The sequence below is a fragment of the Ursus americanus genome, chromosome 35 (genome assembly GCF_024610735.1).
Source record: "Ursus americanus isolate L20-20 chromosome 35, mUrsAme1.1.p, whole genome shotgun sequence".
In the NCBI taxonomy this organism is placed as follows: Eukaryota; Metazoa; Chordata; class Mammalia; order Carnivora; family Ursidae; genus Ursus; species Ursus americanus.
The window spans coordinates 5,184,474-5,197,446 of record NC_142161.1 but is presented as its reverse complement, the minus strand read 5'-3'; the positions used below and the strand labels follow the sequence as shown (position 1 = coordinate 5,197,446).

Below are 12,973 nucleotides of genomic sequence, written 5' to 3'. Positions count from 1 at the left end.
CTTGTGCCCAGCATGAACCTTGACAGCAGCAGCAAAGCACAAAAAGGCATTTTCTAATTTTCTATTGAAAATGTTTGGCTCTCTGGTTCTAATCCCATCTTTGGTCCTTGGGTTCTTTCCAGACTCTATTGAACCAGAGGATAGAAAGACCTGACAGGGTAGGGAAATTATCCAGGAAGATGGTGGAGTGAATAGAAGCCCAATCAAACTCCTAATCACAAATTCTATTAAAATCAACCAGAGGGGCGCCTAGGTGGCTCAGTCGTTAAGCGTCTGCCTTTGGCTCAGGGCGTGATCCCAGAGTTCTGGGATCGAGCCCCACATCAGGCTCCTCCGCTATGAGCCTGCTTCTTCCTCTCCCACTCCCCCTGCTTGTGTTCCCTCTCTCGCTGGCTGTCTCTCTCTCTGTCAAATAAATAAATAAAATCTTTAAAAGAAAAAATCAACCAGAAACCTTACTAAAGAATTTTCAGTAATGCAGCAGATCTCAGTCACTAAGGTAACTTAAGGCAGAATGCGTTAAGCTGGAAAAATTAATGTGACCTCCCTGAAAAAGTGTCATCACTCAAAAAAAGAGAAGAGAGAACATACAAAAACTTTGTTTTAATTAACCCTGACAAAGAGCGACCACAGGGAGCCACACACAGAATTCAGAAAACGGTTGGAGCCTCTTTTCAGAGAAATGAAGTGGATACCATGTCCTCTCAAGGGAGAGAGGATCAGAATTAAAAAGAATGAAGATAACGATCATTGCAAAAGACAAACTGAGGGTGTTGTTTGGGCTGCACAAAGCAGAAATTGCACTTAAATTGGTTGAGAAAAAACCCCAAGAAAAACCCTTGAGCAATATATCCAGAATTTTAAGAAACTAAACTAAGAAATGAAGCATTTCTGGAGGGCCGTTCTGGGGAATGGAGCTCTGCCTCGCAATTTCTGCATAGTCAGACTTCCTGGATTAGCAGACAAAAAAGAGGGCACTAAGTCAATAGTTACAAATGCAATAATATTTCCCCCAGAACCAATAAGAGATGAGATTTGAAGCGAGAAGAATCAAACGGTCTCATAGAGTCCTTAGAACATTTCAAGAGCGACTGCCATTTACAACACAGTTCTCACGCTCCTGCGTCTTCTCATGGCCCTTCACAACAACGGTGTGAGGTGGACAGATCTTCTTTTCTCTCCTTTTACTGATAGAAATTAGCCTCTGAGAGGGGCGCCTGGGTGGCACAGCGGTTGGGCGTCTGCCTTCGGCTCAGGGCATGATTCCGGCGTTCTGGGATCGAGCCCCACATCAGGCTCCTCCACTATGAGCCTGCTTCTTCCTCTTCCACTCCCCCTGCTTGTGTTCCCTCTCTCGCTGGCTCTCTCTATCTCTGTCAAATAAATAAATAAAATCTTAAAAAAAAAAAAAAGAAATTAGCCTCTGAGAGGCTGAATGATTTGTTCAAGAGATATAACTAGTGAGTGCATAGTCCAAGTTCAAGTCCAAGTCTCGCTGTCCAAAGTGGGAGGGTCTTAGGTACACATTTTACACGCTAAGGAAAATACATCTGCAAAGACACTCAAAGAGATCACTTTTAAAAGAATGTCAATTGGAAAGACTATTGCCCTTTCTAGTAACATAAAAAGAGGTTGGTGGATATGGAACAATATCACCAAGGATGGGGCGAGAGAGAGAGGGAGAGAGAGAATGAGAGTGTGCCCATTCACTCATGACCTTGCCAAACTGCCCTTTCTGTGGGGCGCCACAAACACCTCTCCAAGGTCCTAGAAAGCCAACCGGTCACCTTTTTCCAGTTAGCTCTGAGGACGGCTTCTAACAGAAGTCTACGTGAAACACAGAAACCTAAACAGGTGGTCTTGACCTGAGTTATCTATTACAAAAATACTTAAGCGAGAACAGTATGAGGAAGCATTTTTGGTTGATAATTGTAATTATTGTATTTTATGGAATGTAAGTAAGATGTATCCTCATTTCTGTATGAGGCATTGCAAACTTCTGTCAACTTTCTAAGAGCTATTTGGATAAATGTGACAGAAACTATCCCTTGCACTCGATATTACCACTCTGGGAACTTATTCTAAAGCCATAATTCAAAGAAGAAAGGTCATTATACTGATATTATTTATAATTGTTAAAACTTGAGATAAAAGCCTGATAATGGGGTTTTAGCTGAAATGAATATGACGTAAACCATTAAAAATAATGAAAATGAAACGTGTATTTGAAATTAGCAATGGGAGTAGATCTAAACTTTTCACATTACCGTGATTAAACAATGAAAAACGCATGCATATAGATAAAAATTAGAATGCAGTTTAGAGAAATGACATGAATTTATTTAGTGAGTGGGATTGAAGCTGAGCTTTCTAATTTCTTTCTTTAAATAATTTTTAATTTATAAATGATTAAGAAATTGCCAATGCTGTTGCTGAAATATGGCCAGTCCCATCCAGGTCGGAGATCTGTGGGCTCTTCGAAAGGATGAGAAACTGCTCGCAGTCACAGGGTCTCAACAGGGGAGTTGGGGGCCTGTGGACCTGGGGGCCAGGGCTAAGAAGAGACTTCATTTGCCCTCTATCTTCTTTGATGCCTTTTGAATTTTGTATCCTGTGCGTGTGGCACCAATTACGAAAATGATATCCAGGTGCAATAAATCTCCATTGACTCTATTTCTGATCCAAAAATTGGGCCAAGTGGTCTGACGATGGGACAGAATAGTTGAAATCAGTATGGCCTTGAAAAATGCAGAGCATTTAGTCAGTGTGCCAAATCATTGGAAGGGTGGGGAGTGGAAGCCATGCTGAAGCTAGACAGAGGGCACCGGGAGGGAGTGGGTCTGCCTGGGAGTCCAGCTGAAGCGGAGGAGATCGGGTCAGATCTTGGGGTTGAGGGCCAAGGAGCAGAGAGCTGCAGTATGGAAGGTGAAGGTGAGTAGAGCCGGTGACAAAGCCCCAGAAGGGCAGTGCAAATGCTGCCGACGGCCAGCAGAGGGCGGTGTGGGCCGAGTGGCACCGGAGGCCAGGTCTACGCCTGCGGTTGGTGCACATGGAAACCAGGGGGTAGGGCACGGAGTGGGTCCAGAGCCTCTGGGGATGTGAAGTGGGGACACCACGGAGGCTTGGAACAAGGGGAGGGTCCTGGGGCGGGGTGCTGAGGCCAGGGTGAAGCAGGAGGAAGCAGACGCTCCAGGCTGGGCCCAAGGATCCAGGGCCACAGGCAGTAGGGGAGCAGCAGAGCTTTTTTTCCCCAAAGATTGATTTATTTATTTATTTATTTATTTATTTATTTATTTATTTTTATTTATTTATTTATTTATTTTTTTATGAGAGAGAGAGAGATTGTGCATGTGAGCAAGGGGGAGGGGCAGGGGAGAAGGAGAGGGAGAATCTCCAGCAGACTCCCGCTGAGCACAGAGCGCCTCATGTGGGTTCAAGTGCTGCTTTGGAGACCAGCTCTGTGACCTTAGTCCCTGTTTTGTCATCCTCAAATATGGGTTCATATTACCTGGAGGCAGAATGGGGAGGCAACACTGAGGCCACCCGCACGAATTTGGAAACGGGGAGCTAAGTGCTCTCTGAGCTAGAAAATCAGCATAAAATAGACCAAAGCAGAGAAGCGCCAAGTCCCTTGGAGGAGGCAGAAAGACTATCAGGCCTCTTGAGATGGACTGAAGCCTGAATACAAATACCGAGTCGTTCGAACAAGAGCGGAGGAGCCACAGCGCCCTGAGGAGTGGCAGGGGTCCACGCTGGCTAGGCGCTGCTCAGGCGAGGGACTGGTGTAGTGTTTGTGTGCAAAGGGATGCCTCTGACCACTCTGACCCCATCGAACATTCGAGTCAAGGTCACGTGCTCACCAGGGAACCCTGTCGTGGCACTCCTTGCCTTCCCACGTAGCCTGCCCCACGGGGAGGATAAAACTTCCTACGGGAGGGTGAGAACAACTGGTTCCCTTGGGAGTTGTTTCTCCTGTTCACCCAAATAGTTAAAAACACCAACTTCGGAACCAGGGTCAAATTCCAGCTCTGCCTCCCCTCTCTCCAGCGGCCTTCCGAGGAGGCTGAGGCCCCGCTGGGCGAGGGCGCTGCTGCATTCTGCGACTAGCCCTGGGCCCGCAGTGCTGCCCTGCACGCCGCTCCAGGGCCTTCGTCTGGGAGCTCAGCAGCCTCTCCTGGGCCGTCAGCCCGCATGGCAGCAAGGTGATCGTCGTGTCGCCGCCTCAGCGGGGGCTCCTGCCCCACGGCTGTCCCTGCCGGGGAGAGAGTGGATGCAAAGAAGATTCTGAGGGGTCCCGTGAGGCCGTGCACTTTGGTCTGTCTGACTAACCCCCCCTCTGGAACCTGTTCAGTAAAAAGCTGAAGGCTAAAAGAAAAAAAAAAAAGTTCTGGCTCTGCCACTTCCTAACCGGTGATCTTGGGCCGGGGACTGGACCTTCCTGGGCCTCTGTTTCCTCATCCGTAAAATGGAGATACTAACGGTACCTGCCTCCTACCAGTGGGGACTCGTGCGTGAAAGCACGCAGCGCCTGGCCGGGGGCAGGTGCTTGTGGAAGATGATTCACTTGGCCCTGTGGTTCATCCACGTGGCCCTCTGGGAGCTTAGACTCTGAGATGCTGGCCTACTCTCTCTGTGCAGGCAGAATCAGACGTCTGAGCTTGTAAGCTTGCGAGGAAGACATTCAGCCATGGCGACTTCTCCAAAGGGATGTCCTGTGGGGCCCTTAGGCAGCGACCCCGTGGGCTAGCCTCTGCCGGTCTTCTGTGTTCTTCCTTTTCTTCCACACTGCAACGCCACTTGAGATTGTTGGGAGGGCTGGGTGGGATGTCTGGAAGGCCCTCGCAGAGAGCAGGCATCATGGACAAATGGTTAATGAGTGAATGAAGTTGCCTGCTTACTTACGCCTTCCTCCAGGGTGGGCAGCCCCCTGGAAGACGGAGGGGCATGGAAATTGTACGGCCACCTGTGAAAAGGCAGGAGGAATCGACTGTGTCAGGGGAGGGAGGCAGAAGAGGAGACTTCATTTGTTTTGAAGAAAATTCCAGGAGTCTCCCAGAGGGAGGGGCTTCCAGAGAGAGGATGTGGTTTGCATGAATCTTGGAGCGGGGAAAGGGCTACAGGGAGCTGAGGGGGCTGCGGCCTGCGTGCGGGCGGCAGAAGGGTGGCAGACGAGGCCCGGCTGTCTGATGGGGACCGGATCCCGTGAGTACGAACACTGACAAAGTGTGCTGTGCTGCTAGGTTTGACTTCGTCCTCCAGGCAATGGGAATCCTCTGAAGCGTTTCAGGCGAATGAGTGACGTGAGTGACAAAAGGGAATTTGCATGTTAGATGTGAGGTCCTCGAGAGCCGGGGACCTGTCTCATCCACCCCTGTGTCTTTAGTAAGAGACATACAATTTTGCTCAGGGTGAGACCTCAACATTTGGAACATACTCGTGTTCCAGCGCTGGTGGCTCTGGAGAACAGGTGGGCGGGAGGGAGACCACCAAGCGGGCCAGGCGGGAGTGCCGAGGGTGTGAGCGAAGGGAGCAGTAGGGCTCGGGAGGAGGGGATGACACTTGAGAAGTGCAGGACCGGACTGTGTGGTGACTGGCTGTGGTGGGAGCACGGACGGATGAAGATAAAGCAAGGATGACTTCATGGGGCCGCCTGGGTGGCACAGCAGTTAGGCGTCTGCCTTCGGCTCAGGGCGTGATCCCGGCGTTGTGGGATCGAGCCCCACATCAGGCCCTTCCGCTAGGAGCCTGCTTCTTCCTCTCCCGCTCCCCCTGCTTGTGTTCCCTCTCTCACTGGCTGTCTCTATCTCTGTCAAATAAATAAATAAAATCTTTTTTTTAAAAAAAAAGGATGACTTCCTGGTTTCTAGCTGGGCTGATGGCAAAGCTACTGAAAACTAGAAAGAAAAGAGGAGGAAGAACCGATTTGCTACCGTCTAGGACAACACAGTATGGAGTGCTCAGTGGATGTAAATGATTTTTTCTTCTCTCAATAATGTTGCCTGAAAGCAAGGCTCTCATTGTTAACACTGCTGATCAACTCTTCTCAGTCTTTGAGGGGACTAATAGTTCCAGTGTCAAGGGAGCATTAAAAAAACTACATTACACGGGGCGCCTGGGTGTCTCAGTCAGTTAAGCATCTGCGTTCGGCTCAGGTCATGATTCCAGGGTCCTGGGATCGAGCCCCACATTGGGCTCTCTGCTCAACGGGAAGCCTGCTTCTCCTTCTACCCCTCCCCCCTGCTTGTGTTCCCTCTCTCGCTGTCTCTCTCCCTCTGTGTCAAATAAATAAATAAAATCTTAAAAAAAAACAAACAACCCATGTTATGGGGTGCCAGGGTGGCTCAGTTGGTTGAACGTCTGCCTTTGGCTCAGGTCATGATCTCGGGGTCCTGGGATCGAGTCCGACATCAGGCTCCCTGCTCAGCATGGAGCCTGCTTCTCCCTCTGCCTGCCCCTCCCCCTGCTTGTGTTCTCTCTCTCTCTTTCTGTCAAATAAATAAATAAAATCTTCAAAAAATGTTACAATTACCACCCATATTATTTTAGGTCGTATGGATGGAACATCTCTGGAAAGGGCAACTATAAGCAAATGCGTTTCAATTGGAACATTACAAATACACAACTGAATGAAAGGTACAGAGATTTCCCTTAGCTCCCCCCCAGCCCCCACCCCTCAACCCCCGTCATCGTCAACATCTGCCCCCAGAGTAGCACATTTGTTACAACTCATGAATCTACAATGACACGTCATTATCACCCGAAACCTAAAACTACCCTAAAATATTAAATATATTAATTGCAACCCCCCCCAGACAACCGTATATTTGCGTACGTTGCGCACTTATGCAAGTACAACTATATACTGCTGTCTGTGGTGGAGACCAGCAGTACTGCCTGGTGTGGGACCCTGACCCTGGGCCTCTCTCTGAGTCAGGTGGCAATGAGCCAGCTCTCAGATCCAGTGCCCCACAGGACCGAGGGCTAGCAAGTTCTCTGAGGAAGCTGAGGCATGTTGGAGAGTCCCCCTAACCCGTGGGCACCTAAGATCAGAACCCTTGCGTGTGCGTATCTAAAATGTTTCTTCCCCCCATGGGGCCCCTTTTATACACATCTCTAGAACAGCAGAGTACGAGGCGGGGGGCGCGGTGCTGGACATCTCCCTAGCACACACCATTGATTTGGCCCCAGCACACTGCTCCCCAGGAGGCTGGGTCACCGTTCCACCTGCACCAAGTGACCCTGGTTGGTGTCCATCCTGAGCCCTTTACAGACCTGCTTTGCGGTCCTATTCCAGCTCCTGAGAGAATACCAAGTGCTTTCTGCAGATGAGAAGACAGTCTGTCCGGGGACCAGCAGCGCTGGAGTCTGCTGCAGCCAGCAGAGCAGAATTTAGTTTCACCTGAGTCTTCAGTATTTCGACCACCGGATTTAGCAAAAGTCTAATGTTCCATTTAAAATAGCACGAGGGTTTTTTTAAAGACCTTGCATAATAAATTCCAGCCCATATGGCCCCATTCACAGAATCTAAAAGACTGGTATTTACTTTTCTTACTATTTCCAAGGGGAAAAACGTTTTAGATCTGCTTCTCCCCAGGCCTCCCAAATAATGGTGGTATTTTTTCTGTCTAATGGCGTGGACAGAGGCCCTCTTCTGCTGACTTTATTGATCAGGTTTGAGTTAATGGTAGTGGTTTGTTTGAAGCAGATTTTTGTATGTGTGTGTTTGAGGTAAAATACATGCAAAGAGACAGAATAGTCCTTGGGGTTCTCGCCGGGACCAAGAAGTTTTTATCTTTAAAAAAAAAATTCTCTTTTCTTTGAGAATGAAAAATAACACATTAGCAATCTTAGTTGGCTTTAGAGTTGGTCCAATTATGGAGGGATAACAAAATCTCATCAGTGACATTTTCAGGTTTAATATGACTACACTTATATGCGTATAAGGACCAGGTGAATATAAAAACATTCATTTTTGGTGAAAACTGTGTTTATGAAAGCACTTGGACTTCCTTCTTTTCCAGTCACTGCTACCTGAAAATATCTCCGAATATTAGGTTAAGGGAAAATGTTTTGAAACAAGTGGAAAGTTATGTGAGAGGGGGCATAATCCCAAATCACACAGAAACAAAACAGAGGCAAAATATGTTAACGATGTGTGTGTGTGTGTGTAAATTAGGTATGCCATATATTTCCTACCGTCCATTCTGCAATAGAGAATATTATTCTTTTCTTGTATATTCAGGAACACAATTGGCAATGATGGATTTCTAGGGACCCCTAGAAATTTTGATAAGGTCGACCCAGAATGGGAACCTGTGGTTACGCTTCGTCTCGTTGGCACAAGATAAAGGGGGGAGCTCAGGAAGCTAGGGGCAGGGTCTACTAGCTCTTTCGACATCATGTGGTTTTATGTGGTTCTTGCCAAACTGGCTCAGGCAGAAGATGGGGTGCCAGGGGTTGTAGAACCTGGGGATGACTCAGAGAGAAGCCTTCGCCTCTGAAGTGCTCGACCAGGAGCTCCACACCCAGAACAAAGAGAAAAAGGCTAGCGAACCCATTCCTTTTCTTTCCCCAACTTCCAAACATTGAAATACCTGTTTTTTATGTGTTTTTCTGGGGAAAATGGTAAGAATGCCTGGGGTGGTCAGGGACAGAGGCAAGTGGTAAAAAGGCATTTGCTTCAAAGCAATGGGGGGAAAATGGGATTGCTCTGTGCATGGCTGGTAGAGTTCTTCCAGCTCTATCTATGATAGAGCGAAGAGACAGTTGGGGATTTTCTTCCTGGCCAATTACTATTACATAGACTACCGGTGGGATCCGAAGCATTGCCACCGTGGACGGCTTGGAAGAGAACCATTATGGAGAGTCATTCGTAATGGGATTTTACTTCCGGTTCTAAAAAAATTTGATAACCAAATTTATAATACAAATGATTAGCAAGACCTGAAGGACGTTAATGGCAGAATTGGTTAAATGGTGTATTCATCATGAAGACCCCATCTTTCTAATTCACGTGCTTTGCTTGGGCTCATTGAATGTATCAACTGTGATCTATTTGGACTGAAATGGGCCCGATGAAGAAAGCATTCTGGAAGAGGGGTGTTTCCCCCTGCCCACTACTGACTTGAAGTTCGACTGTAGTCATTCCTAAAAGACATTCAACACAATTTCTTGGATGAATTGATCCCAAGCACAGCTCAGCGTTTCCTAATTTGTGGGGAGTTAGTGGAAAGCTGTAGGGAAGCTGAGGTTTGCGCTCATCCAGGAAGGGTGTGAAAGGAGGGGTTTTAGTATTGGCAAATGCTGCTTATGTCAGTGGCTAGTTTTTTAAAAGTGTGAAAGGCCGCAGTTTCATTGCAGAGGCCACCAAAACATCAAGAGTACATTGGTGGTTGAGAAGGACGTTCGTGGCAGGACGTAATGAGATGTGCTGATGTGCGAGCTTGAGGCCTAGGGAAGGCAGCACTTCCCAGATGCAGATGACCAGTGGCGGCAGGGTGGCCAGGAAGGGGAATACGAAGGCTTCCCCCCCAAGTGGTGTTAGGGCCAATGGAGAAAGCATGCATGGCACTAAGTCTCTGGGGGCCACCCGGAGCCTACCTGGCCACCAGGTCACAAGATCTGGATTTTGAGCTGCCCAACGCCAGTGGTGTTTCTCACATGTGGACAAATCTGCCCCCATCTGAGTCTTGAGACAAGATTTTTTTACTCCCTTTGACAAGAGATTCTGTGATTTGAAATTAAGAGTGGCTGAAACAAAATACGGCCTGGATTCTGTTTCAGCCCCCACCGGACTGATACCACCTGCGTACTGTAATCCGCTTGTGGCATTAACCACGCAGAACCAGCGCTGACTCCGTGAGTGGAGGGCTCAGTCCTGCTCCCACTTCAGATGCCAGGCACACTTTGGGAGTTCTCAAGTCACCCACACTATTGACCAATGGGTTATAAATTTGTGAGGTTCCCACAGCCCCCTCAGGTCTGATAATTTGCTAAAAGCACTATCTTCAAGGACTATGCATTCGTTATAAAGGATACAGTACAGGACCAGCCAGATGAAGAGACACATGGTGCAAGTCTAGAAGGGTCCTGAAAGCACTCTTTGCGAGAATCAGGAGTTTCACCCTCCTGGCCCATCCATGTGCTCACCAACCAAGAAGCCCTTCTGAGCTTCGGTGTCCAGTTTTTACTGGGGTTTTATCACATAGGTGCGATTGATTAAATCATTGACCAAGTGATTGCATGTGATCTCCAGGCCGTCCTCTTCACCCTGGAGGTGGACTGTTGCTCAGTCCCAACCTTCGAAGGATGTTGTTAGTCTTTGTAGTGACTAGCCCCCATCTGGAAGCTATCCAGGAGCCCCCCCACCAGCCCATCCTCTTATTAGCAGGTGTGATCGGGGGCTCATGAGTAGCAACTACACTTCTATCACTTGGGAAAGTCCCAGGATTTTAGAAGCTCTGTGCCAGGAAGCTGGGACAAAGACCAGACAAACTCTGTTATAGCATGAGAATGCACGTGACATGGGCGTGTTTCTCTATGATGAACTTTAAGTATTCTTTTTTTTTTAAGATCATTTATTTATTTATTCGACAGAGATAGAGACAGCCAGCGAGAGAGGGAACACAAGCACGGGGAGTGGGAGAGGAAGAAGCAGGCTCATAGCGGAGGAGCCTGACGTGGGGCTCGATCCCATAACGCCGGGATCACGCCCTGAGCCGAAGGCAGACGCTTAACCGCTGTGCCACCCAGGCGCCCTGCTATGATGAACTTTAAATGATATAGAGAAGGTTCTGATATGTTTTCCACACTGGAGCCAGCACCCAGAGAAAAGTCCATAGGAGGACACAGCGAGAAGCTGGCTGCCTGCAAGCCAAGGAGAGAGGTGTCAGGAGAAATCAGACCTGCCGATACCCTGATCTTGGACTTCCAGCTTCTAGAACTGTGAGAAATAAACGTCTCACAGTCGGTGAGGTTTTGTTGTGGTGGCCTTAGCAGACGAATATAGGGGCTTCACTTATGCATTTGCTTTTCTTGAGTCTTTGCCAGTCTTGTTCCTGAGGAGACGCTAAGATGTTCTCCAAGATGTGTGCTGTTCCTCTCCCAGCGTGGGGATGGCTTCCGGCTCCGCGTCCGTGAGGGGATGCTACCTGCGCCGCTGGTCCGTGTTGACCTTCCGTGCTCTATTCTCTCCTTTTCTGTCCACGGCTGTGCTTGCTGTCCGAGGCTGTTCTTTACCTGCATTTTGTGAGACTTCTTGTTCATACCATTAAATCTGTCCTGGACTGGAGCTGCCCCGGGGCTGTTTTGGTTGAATGAGCTTATGCCCACGGTCAGGTGCATTCGTCTTGTCAAGTGCAATCATTCTGTTGGGAAGCTATAGGAAGCGGCTGCAGAACTGGGCGAATGGTTCCTGAGCACATATACCTAGTTAGTAAGATAACTGAAATTAGAATACCAAACTCTGACCTCATTAACTGTTCTTTCCACTCCAACCCTGACCTGTCTCACATTTATAAGCAAATGAATGGAAACGTTTTGTTGACAATCTTTACACCTCTCAAAATGTGTGGCACCATCGCAAACTACTTGTCCTGTTAGTGTCACCTCATTAGATTCTGGGACTGCAGGAATCAGAAGAAGCAATTCATAGCAATAAGCTCGATTTTTCTGAAAGTTCTCCTTCAGAGGTTCTGAACAAAGACAGCTAAGGATCCAGATCACCCCAACGTGCCAATTAAGAGAACTTGACGGCATGTCTGGATGACAAAACTGCTACCAATCATCCAAAGGTTTCTCTTCAGTGTCTACTTTGTAAAGAGTGGCTGGTGAATTCATCCATACCACACGCTGACATGTTCATACCTTCAGTTTTAAAAATCAATGAGAAAGAAGACTTCGGGGGCGCCTGGGTGGCACAGCGGTTAAGTGTCTGCCTTTGGCTCAGGGCGTGATCCCGGCGTTATGGGATCGAGCCCCACATCAGGCTCCTCTGCTATGAGCCTGCTTCTTCCTCTCCCACTCCCCCTGCTTGTGTTCCCTCTCTCGCTGGCTGTCTCTACCTCTGTCGGATAAATAAATAAAATCTTTAAAAAAAAAAAAAAAAGAAAGAAGACTTCGGTTTTCCCACCTGAGATAAAGTGTTCTAAAAACATCTTATTGTAAATTAGTTGCTTGTGGACACCCAAAAGGTTCCATAAAAGATGAGTTATGGATATAATTTCAGGGAGATGTAGTCTAAGGTTTTATGAGATTAAAAAGCAAGGATGCACAGGAAGTTTCCAGCTCTTCCGGTTGGTCTGATGGACACTTGAGTTCTTCCCTTGATTATCTTGTTCTTGTGCCAGCAGTCCTCGTGCTGAAATGAGTAGAATGCAGATGATTAACTCAGAAATAGGCAGGTCATCTGATGAAGAGGAAGAATATCCATCTGCCAAGGGGACCTGTCCTACTAGACCTTCTGCATCTCCTCTAAGGTTGAAAGACTTTTGTGTCTTTCTCATCAAGCTTGTCCGGGGTCTTCAGACTCAAGCCTTCGTGCTGGAGATACCTGCCTCCTTTGCTCATATGCACACCAATCCACGGTACCGTGTTTCATGATTTAGAAGAGTTTTTCCCTTTTAATGAGGATCCAATCAGGAGAAGATCGGCACAGCAGCAGTTTTAGAATTAATCATTTTGTTTGTTTTGTGTTTAAAGCCCAAGTAAATAACTCCTTCAAAATAGATCTTCAAAACGGAGTGGACCAATTGTAATCAGAATTCTGGTGCACAGCCCTGCACATCACCAGGCCCTGCCCCCCCTCGGCATATTTCTAAGTAGTTATATATCGTTTCCTCAATCTGTGCGCATCATTAATAGAAGCAGACGGAAAAGTAGCTTAGCTCCTCGTCGCTTTCCTCTGTTGGCTCCTATACTCGAGGTCTTCTTTTCGCCCCTCCACACCCACGTTCCACCCATCCACTCCCAACCG

General features: G+C 47.8%; 1 pseudogene; it reads right to left on the bottom strand.

The window, feature by feature from the left end:
- Positions 1 to 4,103: 4,103 nt before the first annotated feature.
- The window catches only part of LOC148107095 (large ribosomal subunit protein uL15 pseudogene), a 70,139-nt pseudogene continuing 61,269 nt past the window's right edge, over positions 4,104 to 12,973 (bottom strand).